Source organism: Aethalodelphis obliquidens, unplaced genomic scaffold (assembly GCF_003676395.1).
Source record: "Aethalodelphis obliquidens isolate GAN/ISIS:26980383/991018 unplaced genomic scaffold, ASM367639v1 scaffold23, whole genome shotgun sequence".
Lineage (NCBI taxonomy): Eukaryota > Metazoa > Chordata > Mammalia > Artiodactyla > Delphinidae > Aethalodelphis > Aethalodelphis obliquidens.
In genome coordinates this window covers 14,975,954-15,000,529 of record NW_020837967.1, presented here as the reverse complement: position 1 = coordinate 15,000,529, position 24,576 = coordinate 14,975,954, and the positions used below count along the sequence as shown (strand labels likewise).

Genomic DNA, 24,576 nt, shown 5'->3' with positions numbered 1-24,576 from the left:
CGGTTAAGATTACATTTAAAAAAATTTTTTCATAGCTATTTATTTTTTAATTAATTTATTTTGGAGTATAGTTAAGTTACAATGTTGTGTTAGTTTCAGGTGTACAGCAAAGGGATTCAGATATATAGATATATATAGATAGATCGATAGATACATACATACATACATACATAGATATACTTTTTCAGATTTTTTTCCCATATATGATTAAGATTACATTTCAGCAGAAGGTTGAAACTGCAATTAAGTCTTGGTTTGTTGTTGTGGGACCCTTTTCGGGCCTATTCTTTATTTATTTTTTAAAACAGGAACAAATATCAACAAAGATGTGAGGATTCAAAACTTTAATATATGTGAAGCCTCTTTTTTGAATTTTTCTGTTTAGTCTGTGTGGGGATGGTAGACTATACCTCAATGCATATTCACTGTGAGAGTGAGTGTCCACTCTGTATCTTGGTCTGGAAAATCTTCCTAGAGGAGATGGTACTTCAAGAGACTCAAAGCAGGGATGATTGCCAGTCTTGGAAATGGGAGTTGTTTTCTGCCCTTGGAGCGTAAGAGAAGGCGAGGCCTGCAAGTGATAGCAAAGAGATTAGGGTATGAAAGAGGGGGAGGCAAGTTCAGTTCCTTGAAGTGCTATCTGAAAAGAATTCCTAGTGATTGTCTTCTGGAAAATCATCTGTCTAGCATATTTCGGTGCCATGCAGAAAACTGGCAGAAGTTTAGAAAAATAGGCTTCTTGAATAGGCTAGAAAAAACAGAAAATTTCAGCAACTAGCCACCAAAAGTTAACAACAAGACAATCAATAGGTTAAAACAAAACAAAAAGGACAAGGCATTTAATCAATGAATATTTATTGAGCACCAGCTTTGCTCCCAGCATGGTGCCAATTACAGGGAATTCAGACACAGATTCTGTCCTGCAGCCCAGGCAGCAGAAACCTAACCACTAAAGGCATCTTTGTAAAATAGGACCCAATCCCAGCATGTTTTTTGAAGATACGTACATGTATGTATGTATCTTAGCTGCATTCCTTTAAAGAAAAAAAATTCCTAACCTCTTCCCCTCCTACCAAAATAAAACTTTTAAAAATGCAAACAATTTGGACTTCCCTGGCGGTCCAGTGGTTAAGATCCCAGGCTTCCACTGCAGGGGGCACAGATTCGATCCCTTGGTTGGGGAACTAAAAATCCTGCTTGCCGCATAGTGCGGCCAAAGAAAAAAAAAGCTAACGTTCATTCACTTAGTCACCCATTAAATCATCATTTATTTACAAACCTAATATGAAAAATCATCTTGAAAAAGAATAAAGTTGGAAGACTCGTGCTTCCCAATTCCAGGACTTACTACAAAGCTACAGTCATCAAGACCATGTGGTACTGGCATAAAGGTAAACATATAGATTGGTGGAATAGAACTGAGAGTCCAGAAATAAAGCCATATGTGTATGATCAATTGTCTTTGACTGGGTGCCAAGACAATTAAATGGGAGAAAGAATAGTTTTTTCAACAAATGGTGCTGGGACAACTGGGTATCTACATACAAAAGAATGAAGCTGGACCTTCAAAAAATTAACTTAAAATTGATCAAAAATAAGAGCTAAGATTATCAAATCCGTAGGAGAAATTTGAGGCAGAAATCTCAGTGCGCGTGGATCAGGCAATTGTTCTTAGAGGTGACACCAAAAAAGACAAACAACAAAAGAAAAAAATAGTAAGTTGGACTTCATCAAAACTAAAAATTTTGTGCTTCAGAGGACACCATAAAGTGAAAAGACAAACTGAAGAATGGGAAACTATATTTACAAGTCATATATCTGATAAGGGACTTTGAAATATAAAGAATGTATTAAAAAGTCTTATAATTCAATAGTAGAAACACAAATAACCCAGCTTTTAAATGGACGCATGATTTGTATAGACATTCCTCCAAAGAAGATATACAAACAGCCAATAAGCACATGAAAAAATACTCAACATCGTTAGTCGCTAGGGAAATGAAAATCAAAACCTACAGTGAGATCTACCTCATACCCACTAGGACGGCTGAAATAAAAAAAGACAGACAATAGCAAGTGTTGGTGAAAATGTGGAGAAATTAGAACCCTTATACATTGCTTGTAGAATTTTAAAATGGAACTTTGAAAGCAATTTGAAAAACAATTTGGTGATTCTTCAAAAGTTTACACATAGAATTACCATATGATCTGGTAATTACACTGCTAGGCATATAACCAAGAGATATGAAAATGTATGTCCACACAAAAATGTATATATCAGTGTTCATAGTAGCACTATTCATAATTGCCAAAAAGTGGAAACAACCCAGTTTTCCATCAACTAATGAATGGGTAAACAAAATGTGGTATATCCACACAATGAAATACTATGCAGCCATAAAAAGAATGAAGTACTGATACATGCTGCAACATGGGTGAACCTTGAAAACATTAGTGTAAGTGAAGGAAACCAGACACAAAAGGCCACATGTTGTATAATTTCATTTGTATGAAGTGTCCAGAATAGGCAAATCTATAGAGATAGGAAATAGATTAGTAGTTGCCAGGAACTGGGGAGAAGGGGGAACAGGGAGTCACTACCAATGGGAATGGATTTCTTTTTGGAGTGATGAAAATGTTTAAAATTAGATTATGGTGATGATTGCACAACTCTGTGAGTACACTAGAAACCACTAAACTGAACATTTTTATTTTTTTACTTTTTTATTTATTTTTATTTTTGGCTGCTACGGGTCTTTGTTGCTGCACGGGCTCTAGGCGCACGGGCTTCAGTAGTTGTGGCGTACTGGCTTAGTTGCTCCATGGCATGTGGGATCTTCCCAGATAAGGGATCGAACCCATGTCCCCTGCATTGGCAGGCGGATTCTTAACCACTGCCCAACCAGGGAAGTCCTGAACATTTTTAAAAGAGGAATTTTATGGCATGTGAATTACATCTAAATGAAGCTGTCTTTGAAAGAAAAAACCTACTATGAGCAAGGTACTGTGCTAAGTGCTTGATATAAAAAGATGGTTATGTATTATTCATAAATGTCTCAGCAGCAACACTTACTCTGTGACATTATTTCATAAATCATGGGCATCTTATGTATCTTAATGATTTTTCTAACAAATGCACAGTATTCTATATAGCACTTAAGTATAATTGTTATATGATATAAAGGAGTTGAAACTTACTGAAACCAAATCATTTATGCCCAAGTGAGAGGGATATTTGAAGAGCTGGGCTACTGAAATGCTACTTGAATTTATAATTTTGTTTTTTCTTGAGCTTTTTATGTAGTCATCATGATATAAAAAATAATTTTATATTCTTTTCAATAAACATTTAATGAGCACTAATATGCATAAAGCATATGGGAATATGTCCCAGTTTAACCATATATAGAACCAACCAAACTTAAAATATATAATATGTGTGGGAAAGATTCCAAAAAGTGCCTGAGACACATCAGGCCCTCAGTAAATTTTCTCTGAATATTGTCAAATAAAATGGAACATAAGGAATAAAGGCAAGCAACTTGGGAAGTATTGTGTAGGTTGATATATATTCATGCTATTGAACTGACAATTTAAAGTGAACAAATAAATAAAGGGCACCACCTCATGAAAACACCACAATATTCTTTCTCTAGCATATTTCCACTGCTGACATGTCGCTGGCTGGAAGTGAAATTTTCGGGAAGAAAGGAAAGCTCCTTTCAATTATTTAAACCTTATGGCTCTTCTGAAATTATATTAGTATCGCTGAAAATCCTATTATCTAAAGATCTTATAACTCCAGCAAATGTAAATCAATTGATGATAACTAGATCAGGTAATCAAGAAGTTTTTGCTTTTTGTAGGAAAAAAAATAGAACGAAGACTGGAGAAAAAGCCAGAGAGTATACATAATCATTGACTCCTATATTTAGGCTTGGAAAATGTTCAGATCCTTTTGATAAATAGCCCACAGTTCCACTGGTGATTAGAATATGGTTCAAGTCGCTACATATGCAATGGCATTTTTCATCTTGTGGATTCAGTGGACTATTGAGAGAAAGGAAGTCAGAGCTGTCATTCGCGTAGAGGTTCAGATCACATCATTTGCACAGAATCATCAGTTCCCACACACAGTGTTTGAATCATTCCAGCACGAAGGGGAGAAGCCCCACACCTGAGTTGTTTCCTGAATTCCGTTCATCAGATTTGGGATTACGTTAGGAAAGGGGTAGTTAGACCAGACACGGTTTGTTCCGTGCTCTGTTGCCTGCTTCTGGTTGCCTTAACCAGTATAATGATGAGATCTACTAATAATAACTAGTCCTGCTAGTTGCAGAGGGAGAATGAGAAATATAGCCTTTGGTCAATGATATGGTTTGAATGTTCGTATCCCCCCAGAATTCATTCGTGGAAATCCCTGCAAAGAAGATGGTATTAGGAAGTAGGGGCTTGAAAAGTGCTTAAATCACAAGGGTAGAGAGCTCAGCAACGGGCTAAGTGTTTATAAAAGAGGCCCCAGAGGTCCCTAACGCCTCTCACCTTGTGAGGACAAAACAAGATTATCTGCAACCCAGAAGAGGGCCCTCAGGCTTCCAGCCTCCAGAACCATGAGAAATAAATGTCCGTTGTTTATAAGCTACCCAGTCTGTGGTATTTTGTTATAGCAGCCCAAATGGATTAAGACAGCTCCTGTTTATAAAGGACTTAATATAAGGTAGGGAAAACGACACCATACACTCACCAACGTTAAATAACAATGCAGTGTATGCGATAATCTGTTGCCAAGGGTGGTTCTGTTACAACCCAGTTGCCTGGTAGTTGAAGGCCAACATGTTAAATACCCACAGTCTTCAATGTTTGCATAGTAGTTAAATAGCTGCAAGCAAATGAACATGCTAGCGTGGCTTACCCCTCTTAGAGACAAATGGGGAGGGAGGAGGTACCTTGTCACACTGCCCTCCCTCTATGTGGGTAGAAGGCCAGGCTGAGTGATACACCCTTAACGACTAAGAAGTCAATTGTAAAAATGCCCAACCATTATGTAAGTATTTTGCCAAGACTTAAGAAAAGGAAAAGATGGAGGGTAGACATGAAGTTACTTCACGTTTTAATAAATCACGTTTTATTATTCTTTCTTTCTTTCTTACATTCTTTTTTAAAATATTCTTTTCCATTATAGTTTATCACAGGATATTGAATACAGTTCCCTGTGCTATACAGTAGGACCTTGTTGTTTATCCAACCTATATATACTAGTTTGCATCTGCTCATCCCAAACTCCCAATCCTTTTCCCTCCCCCACCCGCCTCCCCCTTGGCAACCACAAGTCTGTTCTCTATGTCTGTGAGTCTGTTTCTGTTTTGTAGACAAGTTCAATAGTGCCATATTTTAGATTCCACATATAAGTGATATCATATGCTATTTGTCTTTCTCTTTTGACTTACTTCAGTTAGTGTGATAATCTCTAGTTGCATCCATGTTGCTGCAAATGGCATTATTTCGTTCTTCTTACGGCTGAGTAGTATTCCATTGTATATGTATGTTGTAAAAAAGTAACACAATGCAAACATGTAAAAATAAAAGTGAAATTCCCTTCCATCCCATCTCCCCGATTTCACACTCCAGAGGGAAGCGCTGTTAACAATTTGTTTTAGATATTTCTGGAACTTTTATAAGCATATATAGATTGTATATCCATATACATATGTACCTGTAAAATTTTTTCATTGTAGGATAATACTGTGCATATTTTCTCTGCCTTATGCTTTTTCCTTAACTAGTCTATACTGAGCATTTTTCATGTGACAATATACAGCTCTACCTCATTCTTCTAATGTCTAGAAAAAAAATTCCAAAGTGTGGATGTGTGATAATATATCTTTAATGACATTTAGATTGTTTTAACTTTGTCACTTGTCAAGCAGTGTCACAGAGTACATCTTTGCACTTACATTTGCACCTTTATGTGAGAGACAATTTCTTATAAACATTTTAGAAGGTAATTCATGAGAAGGCTAACCTTCAAAACATGGGGAGGTTTTGAATGTCAGTGAATCCGATTTGTTTTGGAAATTGTTGTATCGACAAAATATATTTTGTAACTCCAATTTTCTGTGAGACACGGAAAATAGCACTTACTGTATTTCTAAAGGCTCTCTCTGTATCATATGTACACTTACAGACATGGTGCTAATAAGTAGACATTTCTGAATGCGTGAATGAAAGAATGAATGGAAACAAAATGAAAGAAATTATACTTGACCACAGCAATTGTACATGTGAGCTTCCTACTTGATTTTCCAGGAACATCTTTCTGCTTAAGAATCTCAGTCATCAAAGTTATAAAAATAACTGCTATGAAGCCAATACATTTTTTCAATATAAATACAGTTTTATGGGATTTTTATTATGAAAATAATACATGCTCATTACATAGAAAAATCAGAATCTAAACAAGTGAAAGAGACAGAAAATTAAAAAAAAAAAAAGTCCATCCACTCAAGAGACAACTCCTTAGTCAGTTATATCTGTATCAGTAGTTCTCAACTGAGGTGGCTTGGCAAGGTCTGGAGACATATTTTGTTGTCACAACTGGAGAAACTGGTGTGTGTATGTTGGTGGCTGGGCGTGGTGGTACTGCTGCTTGCATCTAGTGGGTAGAGGCCAAGGATGCTTCTACGTGTCCTATAGTGTATAGGCCAGCCCTACAACAAATAATTATCCAGCCCAAATTGTCAACAGTACCAAGACTGACGAATCCTGATACACACACACACACACACACACACACACACACACACCACACACACACACACACACACACACACTATTTTTGACAAGAATGGGATCATACCATAGATACCATGCCGTATCTATGGTATGATGACTAAAAGAAAAGTATACTATTTTTTACTTGATATGTCAAAATATCTTTCATATTAAAAATACACTTCTACAACATTTTTCTCTAATAGTATTTTAATAAATCAGTTATCCTTGAGTCTTTTAGAAATCTCGTAACAGTCTCACATAAAGGCACTCCGTAAGTGCCAAATAGTATTTGTAGCAGGTGGATTTGTTTTCTGTCATCTGCTTAATAATACCTTGGAATATGAAGACAACTAAAGCAACTAAAAACTATACACTTTAAGGTGATTATTGCTTCCTCTGACTCTATAATTTCAGTGAAAACTCTAATATTTATTCTTTACTGTGTCTCAAAGTGTGTCAGTTTTAGTTACCTTGTTGATACAGCCAGTTCCTCTAGTAGCTGACTGCAAAGTGGTATAAACCACCGTGAGCTTGCATCTAGTTTTGTAGAGCTCTTTTTAAGTCCTGGATTTCTCTATGCAGCGGCTTCCCCATTTTTTTTTTTTACTGCGGCCCACAACAAGAAATAGGTTTTCCACTGAGGACAAGTACACTACTATATGTATGTATAACCAAAACAAGTTTCAAAAGATAACAAGGGGAATTCCCTGGCGGCCCAGTGGTTAGGGTTCGGCTCTTTCAATCCCTAGTCGGGGAACTAAGATCCTGCAAGCTGAGTGGTGCAGTCCCCCTCCCCCTCAAAACAAACAAACAAAAAACCCCTCTTCCCTTTACTAAGTATATGCACTCTATTTTATGTACTATTCTTTTCCTCCTTTTAAAGGATTATAACGCCAAATTCATTTCGTGGCCCACCAATGGTTGTGACTTGGAATTGGAAAACCACAGCATTACAGCTTCAGTTTTATTCTGATTAATCATTGTATTACAGTATAAGCCAACTCTTTTACATCAATACATTTGCTGAGCAAATGGAATCATTGAAGGACAAAGAAATTTTTCATTAAGTGAGCTCACCTATAATTTATGTTCTGAACCGGTAAGCTTTTGAGAGGGAAAGGGGTTCCTCTTAATAATTATTCCAGACGTTAGGGGTAAATCAGAAGCGTCCCCGACAAAATAGCATGTGTGGTCACGCCATCAATTCTGACTGAAGAGAAAATAGTTATTTTCATATGTTTTCCTACTCTCTCCCCCAGCCCTCATTCCTCTGTTATATCCATGAAAACCCAGGTTCTCTGATATTTGGTGTAGGAGTCTTATAATTTGCTAATAGAAGCTAGAATTGGGAGCTCTGAATTCTACTCTCAATGTCAAAACTAAATGATTGACTTGGAGCAAATCATTACATCTCCCTGGCCCTTCATTATTTCATCTATAAGATGAGGGTTTAATGATCTCCATGATTCCTTTTGACCTTAAAATTATATGACTTTATGCCATAAGAAATGATACGAAAACAGCTTTTAAAAAAAGATTAAAAAGTGTAAATGGGGTAACTGGATTATGTAATATCCTAGCCTTCCCCCAAAATACAATTTCTTAGAGCATTTCAATACCAATGCCTGAGTAACAATACCTGGGCTGGATTCAAACTGTGAGCAACCAAATACATAACAGAATTGGAGGCCTCAAGAGAGTTCCCTTCTTCTATCAACCCAGCGAAAATTAAAAAAAAAAAAAAAAAAAAGATAAGGTGATTAGGTAAGAGCAAGTTTCTCAGATGAAACACAGAAAAATATATGTAGAGAGAGAGTCTGTGATTGAAGAATATGATGCTAAGAGTTTAAGTGCGAGGTCAAACACACTGTCGACTTCACAGTTTTGTTAAGAGCACACCCTATGTGGATTAAGAGGTACAATCACTGTGTATAAAACAAGCTACAAGGATATATTGTACAACACAGGGAATATAGCCAATATTTTATAACTATAAATGGAGTACAATGTTTAAAAATTGTGAATCACTGTATTGAACAGCTGCCAGTTATGTAATATTGTATGTCAACTATACTTCAATTTAAAAAAAAAAAGAGCACACCCTATTTAAAATCACAATTGCCTAATAAGCTAATAGTCATAATTGTGTGCGAGTTAAATGAGATACAGCACACATACGCTATAGAGGGCATTTGTCATGTGTTTCACTGCCCAGCATCTTCTTTGAAAACACCCTCCCTTTTTTTTGTTGGCCACGTGTGTGCCTCATGCGGGATCTTGGTTCCCCAACCAGGGAGCAAACCCACGTCCCCTACAGTGGAAGCATGGAGTCTTAACCACTGGACCACCACGGAAGTCCCTAAATACCCTTTTCTGACATTTCCTCCCCAGCTAGAAGCCTGGGTCCATTCTCCCAGCCTTCCATGAAACCAGGTCCAGGATTTGACCTATGCTGCATCATCAAACACACCCACAGGCCCAAGACTTAGGGTTACTGTTGAGCATGTGCAAGGCACTGGGCTAGGTGTTTTCTACACACTGATCATTCAATACAATTGTCTACATTTCACAAAGGTGAAGCTGAGGCTCAGAGTAGCTAAAGGTGGCAGAGTCTGCTAATTGTTCCCCAATAACCAAGTTTTTCTTTCTCCTTTTATTTTTATTTCGGTTTTTGGCCATGATGCGTGGCTTATGGGATCTTAATTCCCCGACCAGGGATTGAACCCAGGCCCATGGTAGAAAGCACCAAGTCATAACCACTGGACCACCAGGGGACTCCCTCTTTCTCCTTTTAATACTAGAACCTCCATAGTTTTAGGTGAGTGCATGACTAGTCATCTAGAGATTTTGGTTCTCAGCTTCCCTTGCAGCTAGGTACGGCCAAGTGGAATAATAGCCAATGGAATGTGACTAGAATTGATGAGTGTACTTTGTAGGTCCTGCCTTTTAAAGGAATACCTTCCACTGCCCTATATTCCCCCCATTCCCAATTCCCAGTAGGCAGGAACACAGATGTAGTGTTGGGTCAGCTTCCACAATGCAGGTAAGACCACACCTTATGGCATGGCAAAACCCTAGTCCTCCAATGACCACATGAAGCTGCCTACCAGCTTGGACTTTTCAGTGAGAGAGAAACAAAGTAATGTAGTTTATTTAAGCCACTGTTATTTTGATCTCTATGGAAGCAGTTAAACCAGTATTCTAGTACATTAACTTGTCGGCGATCACCCAGCAGCAAGTGACAGACCTGAAACATCCTCGCTTTCCAACTTCTACTCTGTCACCTCCCGACATACACTTTGACAAGGGAAAGGTCCTTACTAATGCAGAATGTTATTTTTGCTCTTGACGTTCTTGTGTATTCTGAGAGCTCAATAAATATTTGAAAATGGGAGTTCATTCTGACAATTTTATGTCCTTATTTAGTGAAGAACCGAAGCTATGTTTCCTCCAATGTTGAGTGCAATCTATCTCCATCATGAAGAATGATACACTTTTTTTAAAAAGTTGGGTTCCGCTTAGGCTGTTTTGAGGTTCTGACTCATTTTCTTTGGAACATAAGACTATTTGAAGGATGTTAAATTTACTGATTGTTTTCAAATGCAGTGTTCTCTGAGCACATTTTTCGTGTACCTTGTGCAGATGCTTACCATCTTGCTGTCTTTGGATAGCTCTTCCTATCATACTAAAACTAGGAACATGTACAGCTAATATTAAGCCAATACCTACTGCTGTGGTCATACTGGTTGGTAATAAAATATTGAAATAGTTCCATATTCCTTGAGAAACAGCCAACTCCCTATGACCTCCAAGGTCTCCCAGCTGCTCTAACATCTATGGTGCATTCTTCAACCCCCCTGGATATCCACAGCACCCAGAAACCAGCAGGGAGCCTCCAGCTCTGCGATCTGAATACTTTTTGATTAATTGGTACTTGTATCCTTTCAGTTACTAAATATTTTTATGTCATTTCTGGAAGCGTGTCCAGACTATAGCTGGCAAAGTTACTTCATAATAGTTTCTATAGCTCTTCATTTCAACAACGTCTTTGAGAAACAGCTCAGGATGAAGATGCTATCTTCCTGATAGTTTTATGTCTTCTCAAAACTTTATGTATACTTCCATCCAAGGCACACATTTGTAACATTCTTCCAAGGCCTTTCCACCAAATCCCGATTTACCACTTACACACACACGCGCACACACACACACACACACAGTTATTACGCTGACAGAAAACTGCACTATAGGGAAATAAAAATAATTCAAACTTATTTAAAAGTACTCTGTAGTTTAACCACTTTCCCCCAATAATTCTATGTTCTCAAAATGAAAAGTATCCTGTTTGTTTACATTTTCAAATTATGTTCTCTAAAGCTATGGTCCATTCTTCACATAAAGTCTCACTTGCACTGGTGATTATTGAACAAAGCTCTACTTAAGTAAACTAAAATGTGTTTCTCCTTTCCAGTTTCTGACAATTATAACAAAATGTATATAGCTTTTAGTGCCAGCTACAGTCATCTTACTTGAAAATATATTAGAGGGACTTCCCTGGCGGTCCAGTGGTAAAGAATCCACCTTCCAATGCAGGGGACATGGGTTTGATCCCTGGTCGGGGAACTAAGATCTCACATGCCACGGGGCAACTAAGCCTGCACACCACAGTTATTGAGCTTGTACGCGCGCCTCAACTAGAGAAGCCCGCGTGCCGCAAACTACAAAGCCCACACATCCTGGGGCCCATGCGCCACAGCCAGAGGGAGAAAACCCACACACCACAGCTAGAGAGAAACCCATGCACCACAAGGAAGAACCTGCGCTGCAACGAAAGATCCTGCACGCCTCGACGAAGACCCCTTGCACTACAACTAAGACCTGATGCAGCCAAAAAAATAAACAAAATAAATATTTAAAAAATATATATATATTAGAAAATGTATGATATAAAACACATAGCATACTGTCTGGTATGTTAGCAACACAATAAATATTAGCAATCATTATTGTTATTATCATTACTCTTATATCTCTAAACTACAAATCTCATCCTGTTACCCTCCTCTGCTTCAGATCCTGTGCGGCTCCCCATGGCTTTTCCTAACAGTTTAGTGGGCTTGGTTGTCAGGCTCTTGGCTTCCTTTTCAGCCCCCACCTCCCAACACTCATGATTTGTCTCCCCTTTATCCTCCAGTCATAGGAAATGACATTAAGTCCCCTAACGGGACCCTGTCTCTCTATCCTCTAGGCTTTTGCACGTTCTGCTCCCTTTGCTTGAACGCTTCATCTGGATAACTGATTCACCCATGAGGTCTCAGTTTAGGTGATGCTTATTCCGTGCAAGTCTGGTCACCATTCGTTACTTGCCCATTTCTTGGATTCCAAACAAGCTTTGTAAAGGTCAGGAAATGATCAGTTCCTTTTCCCTGTTGAATCTTCACTTAGGCTCTCCATTAATACGATGATTGTCGGGCTCCCCTTGTGGCACAGTGGTTAAGAATCCACCTGCCAATGCACGGGACGCAGGTTCGAGCCCTGGTCCGGGAAGATCCCACATACTGCAGAGCAACAAAGCCTTTGTGCTGCAACTATTGAGCCTGTGCTCTAGAGCTCGTGCTCCACAACAAGAGAAGCCACCGCAATGAGAAGCCCGCGCACCGCAATGAAGAGTAGCCCCCGATCGCCACAACTAGAGAAAGCCCGCATGCAGCAACGAAAACCCAACGCAGCGAAAAATAAATAAATATATTAATAAATAAATAAAAGGCAATGTTGCTGTTTAAAAAAAATACTATGTTTGTTGAATGAATCAATGTTTAAAGAGGAACTGGCACTTTCCTCATGAAAACAATACATCTTTTCAGTTTGAGGAAGTTCACATATAGCTAAAAAGACTAAAACAAAACAAATCTGTCCTTATATTTACTATGTGTACATATATAAATGCCTCTCACATCTTAGACTGCAGCCTATGCATTCATTTCATGACCTATAAAATGGGAAAGGATATTTACTCCATTGTATTAAACTTTGAGGACTGTGGAGCAAAGAAGAAATTATAAATACTATGTATGCTTATGATTAATTTTTAATAGTAGGTTAATAGGCATCTATTTATATATGTCATGGTTAGAGTATCTTTAATGTTGGTGTAAGTATTTTTTTTTAACCCAAGGAAATTAATCACATCTATCATGTCATAAGAGGGATATAAATATTCATATATACATTTAGAACTAAAAGGGGTAGATGAATCTTAAACCTTAAAATAGATACTAATAACGAGTGTAATTAATTGCACTCATTATTATAGAAGAGTCCTTAATTAGGACTCTTCTTTGAATTTACTTATATATACCATGATACCTGGTTATAGTTCTACTCTTGAGTGGTAAAACTTTTTCTTTATTTTATTTTATTTTTTGGCCAGGCCAAGAGGCTTGCAGGATCTTAGTTCCCGGACCAGAGATCGAACCTGGGCCCCAGCAGTGAGAGCCCTGAGTCCTAACCGCTGGACCGCCAGGGAATTCCCTATTCTTTATTCTTGATGAAAACAATGTGACAAGCCTCAGATAATGACTTAGTTCAAAATTAATGCCTGAAAATGAGAGAGAGAACTTTAGCCTTCTGAATTTTTTTTGAACCAAATGTCTGGAACACCTTCTCAAGCAGAAAATTGAAAACATTTCTTGCTACAAATAAAGGAGAGTACCTGTCTTTAGACTGTGTGTACGCTTTCCCACGGAGATCTGAGATCACATTTTCTGAAGGAAGCCAAGGATTAAGGAGGCAAATTTACCAGAACTACTTGTTTTCGTGGAAGAAGACATATAGTGAAGTGGGAATGGATTATCAGACGCCTGCTGAAAAAAAAGTTGGATCTGTTGATGTAGCGTTGAACTGGATTGAAGACTTGGAGTTTCCAGGGATAAGGAGTGGTCAAAAGAACAATTACTAAGTGAAAACACAACCCACAGACTGGGAGAAATATTTGCAAATCACATATCTGATAAGGGGTTTCTCCAGAATGTGTAAAAGACCTCTTATACTCGACAATAAAAAGACAAACTAATTTTAAAAAATAAGCAAAGGGTTTTAATAAACATTTCTCCAAAGGAAATGTAAGCACATGAAAAGATACTCGACACCATTGTTTTTAGGGAAATGTAAATCAAGACCGCAATTAGATATAAGGATTCCCTGGCTGTTCAGGGGTTAGGGTTCGTGCTTCCACAGCAGGGGGCATGGGTTCAATCCCTGGTGGGGGAAATAAGATCCCACATACCTCGAGGCCAAAAAAAAAAAAAGATAAACTTCTCACCGCTGGACAATCTTTAACCAAAATAAACACAAAACTGTGGAGACAGATAGTATATTAGTGGTTGCCTAGGTCTTTGGGCGGGGAAATGAGGGGGGATGGGGAAGTGGGAGTGCCGGCCAATGGGTACAAAGTTTCTTTGGGAGGTGGTGAAAATGTTCTAAAATTGGATTACAGTGATGGTTGCACAACTTTGTAAGTATATTTTTAAACATTGAGTGTATGCTTTAAACTGGTGAATTGTACCGTATGTGCATTATATCTCAATAAAGCTGCTAAAAGAGAATGAATTACTAGGCATTTTATCAACACACAGTTTTTATCCTCTTACTTCCTTCCTCAAAATGTGTCTCATTCCCTTAACTGACCATAATTCTTGAATAAAACATATATCCCTTGTACCTGAGTAAATTGAGTTGAACATTTTCTATTTTTCTCTTAAAAACCAAATAACTAAATAGGCGTTTTGCTTCTTCCCCTTTCTTGTGTCAGGAATTACTGTTCTAAAATTGAGAGTCTAAGAACTTCCCTGGTGGTGCAGTGGTTAAGAATCTGCCTGCCAATGCGGGGGACACGGGTTCGAGCCCTGGTCCAGGAAGATGCCGCGGAGCAACTAAGCCTGGGCGCCACAACTACCGAGCCCACATGCTGCAACTACTGAAGCCCATGTGCCTAGAGCCCGTGCTCCACAACGAGAGAAGCCACTGCAATGAGAAGCCCGCACACCGCAACTAAGAGTAGCCACCGCTCGCCGCATCTAGAAGAAGCCCGCACGCAGCAACAAAGACACAATGCAGCCAAGAATAAATAAAATAAATAATTTATTTTTAAAAAATGAAATTGAGAGTCTAAAGGAAGCAATCTCCACCGAGATATTTGAGTAAATCCTCCAAATAGAAAAAAGTTATTCTTGTCGTTCCATAAGACTTTCTAACCTACACTATACTAAATTGGCTTGCACCACAAAACTGCCGTCACTCTGTAAATCTCATTAATGTAAAGATTTATCACTTATTAAAATAGCTTCTGGTTAAACATTTTTGGATTGCTAAGTCATTTTTTAAAAGAAATCTGAATGTAATCTCTCCTTCCCATTCAGGTACTCACGAGTCTCCAGAGCTAAAAAAAAAACGAGGATAGGAAAACAATCTCAAAATACTTGGTGGAAAATAGAAACTTCTCCTTTTCTATAGAGCTTTTTTCTTCTTTTTTCCAGAGAGAAATTTCCTCTATCTCTTGCTCTGTAACTGAGATCAGAGCCTCAAAAATACCGCACTGTATCACTTACTTGGACGTTTTCTCAGAAGAGGATTAAGTTTAAGAAGAGTTTGGGAGGTTACAAATGACTCAGAGAGATGCAAGATGAGTCAATAAATGTTGCTAAAACTGTGGTCCCTTCTCTACAACATTAGGGATATTGAATTTCTTTGCATCTTGGCTACCATGAACATATATTGATTCATTTAATGGATTCCTTATGAGTACGATAGCTAGACGTAGGCAGAATATTCTTACTACGTCAGTAAATTCTATCAGTCATTATTTGATACTTGGGAAAAAAACCCTCTAGGCTCAGGAAGCAAACTTTTAAGTACATAGCAATTTTTGCATTACTACTGAACAGCCATCTAGGAAGAAAGGCACTCTCTGTTGGATCTCTGTTTACTCATTAATAAGCCAAGATCAAAGGACCTTTATTAAAAACAAATTAAAGGGCTTCCCTGGTGGCGCAGTGGTGGGAGTCCACCTGCTGATGCAAGGGACGCGGGTTCGTACCCCGGTCCGGGAGGATCCCACATGCTGCAGAGCGGCTGGGCCCGTGAGCCATGGCCGCTGAGCCTGCGCGTCCAGAGCCTGTTGCTCCACAACGGGAGAGGTCACAACAGTGAGAGGCCCGCGTACAGCAAAAAAATAAAAATAAAAAATTTTTTAAATTAAAAAAAACACTTATTTGGGGAGCCCACCTCTCCTCAAGCCACTACCTGAGAAATTTTCTGATTACCTTCACATCAGGAAATACCATTTTTAACAGAACAATTTTGAGTAAAACCACATACTAATGACTAACATTATTGAACCCTCAGTATGTTCCAGGCACTGTTTAAGAATTTTCCATATATTAGCTCAGCTCACCCTCACAATCATTTTATGAGATAAGCACTATTATTTATACCACTTTACAGGTGAGAAAATTAAAGTACAGAATATACAGTAAGTGGCAAGATAGGGGTTGAATCCTAGGCAGTGCCACTCCGGAGCAAACACTCTATTGTTGCACCATACAACTCCCAGGTCCAAGGTCTTTCCTGGGGAGAAAGGAAATTCCATTCAGTCTCATGAGTAGATCTTTATGACGAAGATGAGTCTAATTAGAGCAGATTCTGAAGATCTTTGGGTGCTTTTTGGAATGAAATTTCTAAGACCCATCTGAAAACCTTATGAAACTGAAATGGAGTGTGTTACTCTGTAAGTGTTGTGTTTATCTAGTTGAGTCAGATCAGCAATTAATTGAGTAAAGGGAGTGATGATCTTTGACAGGAATAGAAAGGGGGTTCCTAATATATAAAGTTTTTAAATAATATCTTATTTTAAAGAGTGACTTTAAGTTTATGACAGTGATGACTGGAGTTTTGCATCCAAGACCATCCTGATAAAAACTGTAAGAACTTCAGCACCTTGGGATCCAGTTGGAAGCGATACCACTTAATTCAGATATGTTTCACAACTTCAAAGTACTTTATTATGTTTCTCCTCATTTTATAACTGATAACTAAGAGCTTTTCATATTTAAGACTTTTTAAAACCATAGGCTAATAATAATAAAGCTGAGAATAGAGATTCTGACCTACTGAGACATTGGTGTTATTTTCTGAAATTTGTGACATTATCAGAGGTCCCCACCAGGAGTCCAGGAACCTAATAGTGGGGAATTAGCACTATTTCTAATATTTTTAAAAGATGAGTAAAAATCATAATTTCATAAGGTTACACAAACCAGTTAAATATCAATTTCTTTGCTTTTTATTGTAATACACTGACAGTGTGGTTATTACACTGGTAATTCACTATGAGCTCTCCACAAAGGGATTGTTTCATTCATCTACTTTGGGACAGTACTCAGTACATGCCTGGCACATGGTAGGGCGTAAACAGTTATTTAGTCGAGTGACTACATGCCAACAGAAGCTCTGATTGGCTGCTGATGACATCATAGGGATTCCTGAGATGTATTAGATGGAGCAGATGGTTACTAGTGTGTTCCAACATGCTAGAGTTTTAACAACCCCAGTTTTATCAACCTAACAGATAATTAGCGTCATGCATAAGCACAGAGTGACCACTAAATTGTAGTGAGCAGTAATGAGTAAATAGTGCTAAAGTGTCTGTGAATTACTTACAATATTGTTTGTTGGTATCAACTAACGTTTTTGCTTATTGACATCAGAACCACAGCACTGGTCTGTGCGGTTTTTATATTATCAACTTTTTGATAATGATTTTTGTCTGGTAAATATATGACTCGATTTTGTAAGAGAAGAAAGGAGGTACACAATTGCAACTGATGCTCTCCCAACATATGCAATTTGGTCAGATGAACTCGTTCAAAGGATTGCAATCCATCGAGGAAGATAATAAAAGGAATTATCATGGATGGAAAGGGAATGGAAAAGATAGATGATATAGATATAGATATGTATTTCTGAGCCTGCTGGTCAGGGCTAACAGTTCCTGAACTGTATGTAAGGCTGGCCACAAGACTTGGACTGCAGTCAGAGATAGGAAGCACCCCGCACACACCACCACTTCTCCACCACCATTCCTGTCCCATCCCTACCTGTCCTATTGCTCTATGCCTAACTACCAATGCCAGCCTAGTTTTACCCAGGTTCTCTGAAGCTCAGGCACAGATAATAAAGGGAAACTTTGTTTCCTGTGGCCATTATTCAGGGTGGGATGAGCAAGCCTTAGAGGCAGGAAGGTGATTGGCTGATTGACAGGGCAGGATGCTGGCATTCCTGAGTCCTCTCATTAATACCTTCGAAAATTCCTTTCTTAACCACCTCACATAATCTGCATTGCTCTTTAAATCTCTAAATACTTAAATATTGAGTCTCAATTTCCAAACCACGAGGTTACGTAAACTTGAATTTGGGGAAAAGGAGCCTGCTTTGAGAACAGGACATGGGTTTATTTTCTGTACTTCATATGTCTACATTTTCCACAGTTTCCAAATACTGAAATAGATAGGTATTGCTTTTGTAATTAGAGAGCAAAACAATAAAGCAATAAAGAATATAGGAGGGGGAACTAAGAAAACATCTTCACAGCTATTGATGGGAACAGTTGAAATCCAAACTTGAAGGGAATGGTTTTTGTTACCGCTAACAGTAATGTTAGGATAAGAGTAAGTATGGTTTATAATGTGGTTTTATGTACATTTTCCAGTGTACGTTGATAGTACTTCCTCCCCACGGGCTGACAACTCCCTAACTGCTGAATTCCTCTCTTATAGGAGAGATGTGAGGAATGCAGGGAATATGAATCTACTCCCGATTCCCACCCCCTTCCCCCCCCCCCCCCCACCAACCTTCTTTTATCTAGTCAGCAAATACTGAGCATCTACTACAGTCCAGATAAGGCCCAGGTACTTTGAATATAATAGAGGACAGAATAGGCATGGTTTCTGACCTCTGGAAGCCTGAGGTCTAGTTGAGGAAATGGGAGAAAAAGTAAACAGATAAAATCATTAAAACATTTAGTCCCCTCTGTGAGGGGTCAGTTCCCTGCAGCCAAGGACCACCTGTGGCTGAACACGTTGGTTTATTACTCATCACAGCAAAGAGAACACACACCGTGTGGAGTTGCAGAGCATCTCCATGAGAGGGTGTTAGAAAAAATCTGGTTGGAAGAACCCAGTTGGGTGACTTGGGGGAGGGTCTAAGGAAGTGGGGCTTCGCTCCACGTTGGATGCTGCCAGGAAGCGGGGGTGTTTCTCTGCCAGGGTACAGACGCGGCCATTACACACTCAGTAAGGGAGCGAATGTTTGCTATTCTGTGGCTTGTATAGTGGCCTGGCTTTGTCTCATTTTATCCTGGTCTCAGAGTAGCCTGGTCTGAGCTTGATGTGCCGTGAGACTGTTTACGTCTAAGAGCAGAAAAACATGGTCCAGCTGTGAATGCCTGGACAGCTTCTGAATTGTGGTGGCTCCTCATTTTTTTTTTCTTTCTCAAGGGAAACAGATGAGGGGCTGCAACAGCAAACCACAGGGGAGAAGTCTGTATTGGGTGAGGGTGTTCAGGGATTACTAGTGTCTTCCCCCAAACTGTATGATGAGGAATGCTTAGAGGGGCTTCTAGAAAGATACATTAATTGGTAATGCAACTAGGTATCACTTTGTCTCATGTGGAAAGAGACACGTGTGTGTGTGTGTGTGTGTGTGTGTGTGTGTGTGTAGAACGTTCTGGGCCAGGTGAGTTTAGAGTCCATTTCTCTCAGCCTTTCTGTGGTATTCTGTCCTGTGTCCCTGACAAGACACCACAGGCATGTTTAGTGACAGAGCAGTTATCCTGCACACCTGATCAGTAAGTAGTTTTGAAGATCATCTATTTATAGTTAACAGTAACACAGGTGTAAGACACTCCACATACACAGAGGCAAGTTCTAAGAGTTTGACTCCATCAGAAGATGGCTGTGATACTGACTGGAGTTTAAATAATGGTATCGAACATGGTAAAAAAAAAAAAAGTCCATGAAACATGGTTTATTTTTTCAATTCCCTCACCCTAGTTAAATTTACTGCTTTCTCAGCTTTCTATTTTTTATTAGAAAAACTATATTAGGAAGACGTTTGTGCTCTGTGAATGCCGTCTCGCGTCCCCTGGCAACCACCTGCTCTTAATCAAGCGTTTTGTCTAGATTATACATTTAGCAAAATTTTAAAATGATGCTTAAAATGATGGGTGTAGCGCAGTAATAACTTTAGACATGGAATTCTTGCTCAGAGAGACTCACAGTTCAATGTTAAGTAACAGGAGCGTGGAAGACATGGACCTGCCTGGTGTCTTTCACCAACAATGGAGGACTTAACAGACATTCTCCGGTAGGCAGATAAGCTTCCCATCACCACCACACAAACGTCTGCAAGTACAGAGAGAAATGGCAAAGACCTTTGCATCTGGAGGCCCTGGTTCCACACACTGGCTCAGCCACAAGCATGTGACTGAGAGCCACATGACTTAGCCTCCCCATCTGGACAGTGAAGGTCCACCAGCTTCATGCGTCTGCCATTAGGGGGTTTTCCTTCTTGAGGCCATCCTCTCAAGAACGTTTCCCCTGTATTTCTTCTTAGACAAAGCAGTGTGAGTAAGAGTTCAAGCCTGGAATGGAAACAAACCTGACTTCAAACACTGGCTCTGCCCACTTACTTGCTATGCGTCCTTGGGAAGGGTCTTTATTTGTGAAATGGATCTTCTAATAATAGTAACCGCCTCATAGGGTTGTTGGGAGAGCTGGCATGACTTTAATATTAATATCTACCTCAGATGTTGTGCAGATGACATGAGACCATACACATAGACTTGCTTAGTACTGTACTGGACCCATCAAAAGCAACCAATAAACATGAACAAATACCAATAACAGCCTTGAAAGGCAACTTTCCTTTTAGAGTGTCCTTAAGGCACAGTCAGCCAGGTGTGTTGAATTAAAAATACACAAACAAACAAAACTTTTAGGCGAAAGTAAGAAAGTCTTGATACAAAGTATTTGTGGAATAGTGGTGCGTATTCACATTTCTTAAACTATCTTGAAACAATTTTACATCCCTCTCCTAGAGCTTACTGGTTCATACCACTAACCCTTACCAGTGGGATTATTCAGCCCTGCGTTCCAGGGTGAAATGGCTTCTGCACAGCCTTCGAAAAACATCACTCTATGTGATAGTGTCCCAGATCTAAGCCTTTCCAAGCTAATTCGCCTCTGGTCAACGAATGTTTAGCTGCCAGGCTCTCCGGCTTTTACTCTGTATCTTTATCTCACTGTGTAGTTTCTTTAAAAGCAGCCTTCTCTTTGTATTACTCCCCTGCGCTGTTACCTGCACATGGGCGGAGTCATATTTGCATGTTTTGGCCTCAGTTGTATAACACCTGTCAATCGGTTATAACAGCACTGTAGGTAGATTAAACTCACATTAATATCGTGATTACTTTTTTTTTTTTTTTTCGGTACGCGGGCCTCCCACTGTTGTGGCCTCTCCCGTTGCGGAGCACAGGCTCCGGACGCGCAGGCTCAGCGGCAATGGCTCACGGGCCCAGCCGCTCCGCGGCATGTGGGATCTTCCCGGACCGGGGCACGAACCATGTCCCCTGCATCGGCAGGCGGACTCAACCACTGCGCCACCAGGGAAGCCCTCGTGATTACTTTTGATCCCTCTGAATTTAAGACAACTTGTAAATCTACATGTGTATATATATTATTTTTCCAGTCACAAAATCATAAGTAATCATTAAAAATTCAAACATTACAGCGTTAAAAAATGATTCATGACACTTATTAAAGATGGTAAGACAGACTTTTTTCAAGGGGTGGGGAGGGGCTTCATAGAGGGAGAGACTCCACTCCAACGAGAACGAGTGGGAATTCACATGCAAGGAACAGGCTGGGGTGGCAGTGGACAAAAAACTACTAAGAGGAAACATCGACGGTAAGGAATTCTTACTAGACCCAACAGAATTCTTGCTGAAGGCAGGCCAGAATGGTAAAATGTGGAGGGTGGGGAATGAGGAATTTGATCAGATACCAAGGGTGGGGTATTTTCTCTAAACTGATTTAGCAGTGTTCAGGCTCAAACTGGATTCCTCGAGGACAGAGAGCGGAAACTCAAGATCAGGCTTAGGAGTCCAAGTTAAGCCAGGGAGAGCCCCTGTCAGTAAAATAAATATCCTAAAGTGATAATTTCCTAAAACCCCACCTGGGGACAAAGTCTTTACATTAGGATAAAGTAAAGACTTTGTAAATTACAAAGATTTACATTAGGATAAAGATTAAGCTGTTATGACAAAGGGAATAAATGACTTTAAAAACACATTTAGGCTTCCCTGGAGGAGGGGGGCAGGGAAAGGATGAATAGGTGGGGCACGGGGCATTTTTAGGGAAATGAAACTACTCTGTGTGATATCATAATGGTAGATACTTGTCATTTTACATCTGTCAAAACTTATAGAGTCTACAACACAAAGAGCGAACCCTAATGAATATTATGAACTTTAGTTAATAATAATCATCCCCTGCAACAAATATACTGCATTAATGCGTGATGTTGATAATAGGAGAAACTGAGAGGGGGGTTGGGGGGATAATGAGTACAGACTTTCTGTTCAATTTTTCTGTAAACCTAAAACTGCTCAAGAAAGTAAAGTCTTTTTAAAAATGTTAAGGTGAAAAAAAAAATGTTAAGGTGAAAATTCCACCTGTTAGGGAAATTTCCAGCTGTTAGGGAAATTCTACTCCATATGGTCATTTAAGGACCCAGGTTCCTTCCAAGTCATTGCTCTGCCATCCCCATGATATTGTCATAGTTAGAGATAGGCCACCATCACGTCCAGGTTCCAGTTGGTGGAAAGGAAGAAGAGAAAGTAGAGTGCAAAACCCTACACCCACCCACTACTCAAAGCCATATTCTATTGTGAGATTGTAGTCACGTGACCACACCTCACTGCAAAGAAAGCTGGGAAATGTCTACACAGATGCCCAGGCAAAAGTTAAAAGCAGAATATGGTGAACATCCAGCCACAAGCAAACACACACACACACAAATATTCATATTTTATATTTTCATTATGTATTAGATCCATAAAACTGTACGTTATAACTGTTTTCATTTACAAGTATAGGACAACACCACAGCACACACTATTTTGCAACTTGTTTTTTCAAATTTATAATTTATCTTGGACATATTTACATGCTTTTCAGCTGTCTAATTCTCTAAGACAGCTGTATATGATTCTATTTACAGATTTGTCAAAATGGTTTAAAACTTTTAACCTTTCATGATCTTTAGTTCGTTCCAAAATTTTTTTTCCTATTTCACTTCTCCAGACTGGTCCACATCTTTTAATTGCATGTTTTCATAATCATAATGGCCTGTACTTCTCCTTCATTTGGGATTAAATAATATTTGATTAAATATAATTTGAATAATTTGTCATGTTTTAGATGTTGTGGGGTTTGGGGTTTTTTTTTGTAATTTTAAATTAAATGTGTAACCAAATCATGAATTATGTGACTTGTTTGATATCTGTGTTCTCTTCTGGCATATAAAATTTGTGGGAGTCCTCCATCAAAGCTGGACCACAAAGACAACCCAACCTATGTGCAGACTCCACGTGGACCCTCTGTGTCACCCCTGAGAGACTCAGGGACAAAGGGAACCAATACAAACAGGCTAAGAAGGGAATTATCGAATCACAGGTCCAACAGTTTTGGTGATGGAGAAGTGGCTTCCTGGAAGAGGCAGAACAGTAGTGGCCAGGCTGGATGGAAAGACAGAAACGCATCTGCAGTGCAGTAATGAAAGCTCTTCCCCTAGACATCTGCCCATGTTTGGGACAAGAAGAGGGAAAAAAGGATCCCTACTGTCCAACTTCTTAATGAGGCTCATCAGTAAGTGTATCAGTAGTTATATCAGCTTGCTTTTCCTTAATTTCTCAATCTTATACTACCCTTACTTTTAAAATCTCTTTATACACAGACACTATGTGAAGTTTTAAAATACCTAAGTATTTACTAACCAATCTTAAAATTCTTTTCTTTTACTTGGAGCATATACTCTATAATATAATAAGTTACTAATAAATTTGAAAAAAAAAAAAAGCTGGACTACAGCTGTCCTGTTCATTAATGTATCCCCAGAACCCAGCCTCACACCTACTATGGAGTAGATACTCAATAAATATGTCAATTGCATGTAGAGTGTATGAATGACTAAATATCAAAATTGCCACAGACTTCTCAGTGTATTTCTAGAATAATTCCTAAAGCAAAATTTCTTCATCAAATTCATGAACATCTTGTATTTTTATAGATATTGCCCTGCAGAGAATACGTACCAGTTTAGTTTTTAAGACTTTTTTACAACAAAAGTATGTTAGACCAAAGGGAGGAGTTATTTTAAAATTCAATTCATTACATCGCTATAATTGTGAGGAGATAAGAAATGTTATTTTGGTTTTGGGGAGGGAAATTTCTCAAAGATAAAATAGAACCCCCTTTAAATGAGAGATTTAGGTCTATTGGACTTTGTAAAATTTTCAAACATTATTTGGTCTTTGATACAGTTCAGATATGTATTGTCTTGTGTATATGGTGTGCTGTCGCACTTGATCACATTTTTCCTCAAAAAACTGAGATTAAATAGTAAATGTTTAAAACTGTTTGTTGAGGAATTCCCTGGCAGTCCAGTGGTTAAGACTCTGCCCTTCCA

The 24,576-nt window shown here is 38.9% G+C and overlaps 1 protein-coding gene across 1 annotated transcript in view; it reads left to right on the top strand.

Moving 5' to 3' along the window:
* Positions 1–24,576, top strand: part of LOC113628209 (60S ribosomal protein L30-like) — a 44,866-nt gene that overhangs the window by 1,623 nt on the left and 18,667 nt on the right. The gene's annotated exons all lie outside the window — the stretch shown is intronic.